At 42.3% G+C, this 5000-nt stretch overlaps 1 protein-coding gene across 1 annotated transcript in view; it reads right to left on the minus strand.

Annotated features, from left to right (window-relative positions):
• LOC134465642 (zeta-sarcoglycan) overlaps positions 1 to 5000 on the minus strand; it is a 266388-nt gene that overhangs the window by 92650 nt on the left and 168738 nt on the right. The gene's annotated exons all lie outside the window — the stretch shown is intronic.

A 5000-nucleotide genomic window follows, 5' to 3' on the forward strand; every position in this document is an offset into this window, starting at 1 on the left:
ATATTCTCCATACATCTTTTCAGTTCGCTGGTACTCTGAGCTCTAGCGTCTCTCTAGCGTCTCTCTAGCGTCTCTCTAGCGTCTCTCTAGCTCTAGCTCCGGTGTCTCTCTAGCTTTTTTGTCTGACGTACCGCGATAAATCATTTTGTCATATCATGAGGAGCCGGTTACTCATGCGCTCTCCATCTCTTCCTCTTTTCCCATGTGCCTATGCCCCATACATGTGTTGTTATTGCATTTTTACAAGTAACCCCTGCAGTGTGCTCACGCACCCCTAGTGGTACTCGTACCCCTAGTTGAAAATCATTACTGTTGTAGAGCAGATGTTATGGGGAGTCTATGAGCACAACCACACATAGGTGCCGCTAGGGGGGGAAAGCTGTTACAGATTCTAAGGGCCCAAGCACTGACAGCACTGACAGGGGCCCATAGGGGGGCCCCAAAATTTGAATCTTTCATGGGGCCAAAAAACTCTGGCGGCGGCCCTGCAACCACAGGGTGTGAGCTGGAGAGCACTGAGCACTAGAGATAGATGGGATAGAAATCTCAGTCTTTATCTGTTCATGAGAGGTCTGCAAATGACAAAACTAAGGGTGACATGTGAAGAGGTGTGAGAGCAAGCGTAACAGTTCTGAAGTGGACAAAAAGACCCAAGTTATGGATTTAGCTGAAACTCCATCTGGGCCAATGGGCAACATAGCATGCAGTGGATAGATCATGTGATGGTTCTGCTCATTATAACCACTGTCCTCTAAAAATACAATGTAATATACAGTGTAATATGCTCTTATATACAGCGCAGAGGGTTATTTATATTCACAGGGCAGACACAACAAACTCTACACTACAGATTCTTAAAAGCGATGCAGGTCATGTCGGTTAAACTCCGTGAGCAGATGGAGGGTAAGTGGCCCTCGTGGGGAATATCAGGAGTGGTTGCAGTTGGGGTACATTATAGGCCGGGGCTGTGATCTGAATTTGATGCCAGTGGCTGAGTGGCTGGGGCTCCGTAACTGCTGCTAGCCTGCTACAGTACAAGCTGCCAGGCAGTGAGGATTGGAGTGGGGGCTGCGATGGGTAGTGGGGTAAAGTTCACGTAAGATAATAACTGAGGAAGAAAATAAAGTCTTTGCAGCTGTGTGGTTACTGTCAAATGCATCCACGATGGATGGATGGATGGATGGATGGATGGATGGACGGACGGACGGACGGACGGACGGACGGACGGACGGACGGACGGACGGACGGACGGACGGACGGACGGACAGACAGACAGACAGACAGATAGATAGATAGATAGATAGATACTACTACTACTTATAATAAATAATACAGGAAAAGACTCCACCAACCCCTCCACCTCTCTCTCTCTCTCTCTCTCTCTCTCTCTCTCTCTCTCTCTCTCTCTCTCTCTCTCTCTCTCACACACACACACACACACACACCACACACACACACACACACCACACACACGCACACACACACACACACACACACACACACACACACACACACACACACACACACACACACAGCACACAGCACACAGCACACAGCACACACAAAGCACCCATAGCACACAAGCCTTCGGGACGAAATAAACACACCTATTAGCACAAAAACGCCTTCACTTCAGTGCACAGGTCTATTGGTGCTGGCAGGCGGTCCCTACCATGTGCACAAGGACAATGAAGCGCTGTGTAAAATCCTAATGGCCTTTCTCTATGCTGTTTTCGTGTTCCAGGTAGTTTGACCCCTGTTACGCATGACTGCTTTGAATAATTCCCCTCTGCCAGTGTTATAATGACATCCAAATTGCAGCTATCCCCCTGCACTCACACAAACAGCCGTTCTGCAGCTTGTGGCCACCTCCCTATCATGTCTTTCGCTTCTCATTGGCACTTACTGTATGACTAACGCACACACACACACACACATGCTCGCACACGGACACGGACATGGACACAGACACGGAAACGGACAGCACAGGCACACACACACAGATATTCAAAACAAACTTTATCCAAATTATATGTTGGGTTTTCACACTTAAAATGGCTAGTAGTCTACTTCTAAAAGCTGTATACATTGAAAGAACACATTACTCCAATGGTCCATTTGTGTTTATGTCTCATGTTGATGGCATATCAACTGTCGTATCCTGTCGTATCATATCACATGGTATTGAAATGTATTGCATCATATCATATAATCATACTGTGTTATATTGTGCCATGTCATTATATTTTATTGCATTAAATTACTTCACAAAGTGTCACTATATAAATTATCTTCTACATAATCTCTATTTATCTCCTGTCTGATGTAACATTAGAGTAAGGTAACATTATGATGAGGCCTAGGGTGTTTTATTCAAAAAGGTTGAGAACTACTGCTCTAAAATGTAACCAGCTCTTTTACCTACAGTATATTATACAGTCTTGGTACATTACATTTGGTGAAAGGTAATTGTGCAATGGTTGGAGTGCTGTGGCAAATTGCGCAAATGCATCCGTCCAAAAACAGGCTCACTCCCCATGGCCATCCAGGTTTAAACATAGCTTGGATCATTTCCCTACCCTACCCCATCTCTCTCTCACTTCTTTCATGTCTGGTTTTCACTGTCCTATATAATAAAGGCATAATTTCTCATTCAGCTATCATGAAAACAAAGCATCCCTGTTCATGACAGTTCATCTCAGTCTATGTATGCACTGGGAGATCTGTACAGGTGAAAAGAATGTCTAGTACCACTGGGTGAAGAGATCAAGATGGCTCTATAACCAAGACATACTCAGCTCTAGTCAAAGGATAGAATGAGAGAGGACCATGAACGGCACATGGGATTTTGGTTAGGGTGCATCAAAAGCCTTTTGGAATTCCCATTCATTTTTGTTACAGCATTTCATTCTCTTGGACTTTTCTTCCTTTATGGTTCCTTGGATCCATCATGAAAACGAAGGCACAATAGGCTTGACATTTTGAATGGCAGTGAACAGATTTTTTTTGGCAAAATCAGTGGAAAGTGTGTTTTGAGGTTGTTTTGTTCAACAGTAGCAAGTTAACTAATTTAGAAGAATGCTCCAGTTGCTGCCGCTCCACTTCCCCTCTGCCTCTCCATCAAGCACTGAAAACATGGATAAAGGATGGGTACATTGGTGTTTGAACATGCATGGGAGCTAAAGAAAGGCTGCAAAAATATGCACTTGGAGTTTCAAACCCCCCAACTGGAGCATTCCTCCAAATGACTCTCAGTTTTGATCAAAATAGTGTCAAAACACCCTTTTTTTGTTTTACTGATTTTGTTCAAATGCTAATTACCGTCGATTCAAAATTTAAAGCCTATCATGCCTCCCCTTTTTTGCAATTGGGCCCTTATTAATTTTGTAACCATACCGTTTTCTATTCACCCATGATATATTTGCATCATTTGAAGCACTATACTGAAGATATTGGGTTTGTTGATGTTGGGTGATATTCATGAAATTTCAATTGTCTGGTCAAGTAAATGCAGGGACTAAATATGTTATTTTTTATTCATCAACTATGGTAGCATATAATAACATGATGGGAATGTTTTTGGTTTGAAATATCCACACTATGTGGGGAAATCATTTTGTGAGTCTAACTGAGCTGAATGAATGAATGGCAGAACTGTGCATTGATGACGTCATGACACAATTGATGACATACAGGCCTTCAGGAAACTTGAGAAAATTATTTTCTCGACATACGTAGTCCGGACGTTTCAAACTGAAAACAATCCCTACATGTTATTAGTGATACCGTATCGTAATAAATTAAAAATAACATAATTAGTGCTGGCATTCACTTGCCAAATGGCAGCACTGTTGTGGATCAATGACATCATGAGCCCTGGGCTTCAGAAATCTGGCAAAAAATGTAATGAATGAATGGATTCCCCACACAGCACGGATTTAGACTTACAAAAACAGTCTCAAAAGCACATGGTATTTCACATTATGAATAAGGGCCGATTGCAAAGAAAGGTCTTGGCCTTACAAGGAATTTTCCAAGAAATAACAACATACTGCAAAAGAAGAGTGCGCTTTAGAAAAGTTGGGGCATTTGCACTCTGATGTTGACATGTGAATGATGTTGGATTCATTTTATGACAGGAAAAATGATCACTTGTAATTCAATTGCATGTAAAACAATTTCCTAAACTAAACAGTACATTTATTAACCCATTTTAGCCTAAGCCCTTTCTGGGAAAAGGTGCTTTCTGCCTATTAAAACCTAAATATACCAGCCTCAGAAGCAAATAAAAACCTGAAATAAGTCGCATTTAAAACCTAGAATCCTTCCTCATTTTGCATGAGAATGTGTTCATTCAGTTCTAACATACCCACATTTTAATTAAAAAACTCAAATCTCAACAGCCTGAATGCAGCGTATATGTCGCTCCAGGCTAAAAGTGAAATAATGTGTGTGTTCAGCTAGAATACACATGATTATATTTCAGCAAAGCACAAAGATAAAATGAAAATGTGCAACTATTATATGTATCCATGCCATGCTGAAACCTCCACAAAACTCCACATCCACTTGTATCAATCACATTACAGTATCAACGTTTTAATCTAATGACTTGTTATTTATGTACCGAGTATTGGTTACAGACCCTGGAGTAATGTGTGGTGCTCAAGGGCACGTCAGCCATCAATGGAAGTGCAGGTAACGGTGGGATTTGAACATCAGCTACAATCCTCTGATCTGAAGGCCAGTGCTCTAACCAGTGAGCCTTGGCGGCCCCAGTCTATATCTTGAAATACTTATTCAACCGCAGACAATGGCATCACAAACACAAAGCATACTGCACTTCATGACAGTAACTCTGAGTGGTACATTACACCCAGCCACATGTGCCATATACAAACAGCCTCACATAATACTTCAAACTGCAGCCCTAGGAGAGCTATCCACCTGTCCTGGATGAGAGTAAACCCACTGAGAGGAAGGTGGATCCCTTTGAGTGT

The sequence above is a fragment of the Engraulis encrasicolus genome, chromosome 16 (genome assembly GCF_034702125.1).
Source record: "Engraulis encrasicolus isolate BLACKSEA-1 chromosome 16, IST_EnEncr_1.0, whole genome shotgun sequence".
Taxonomy (NCBI): Eukaryota; Metazoa; Chordata; class Actinopteri; order Clupeiformes; family Engraulidae; genus Engraulis; species Engraulis encrasicolus.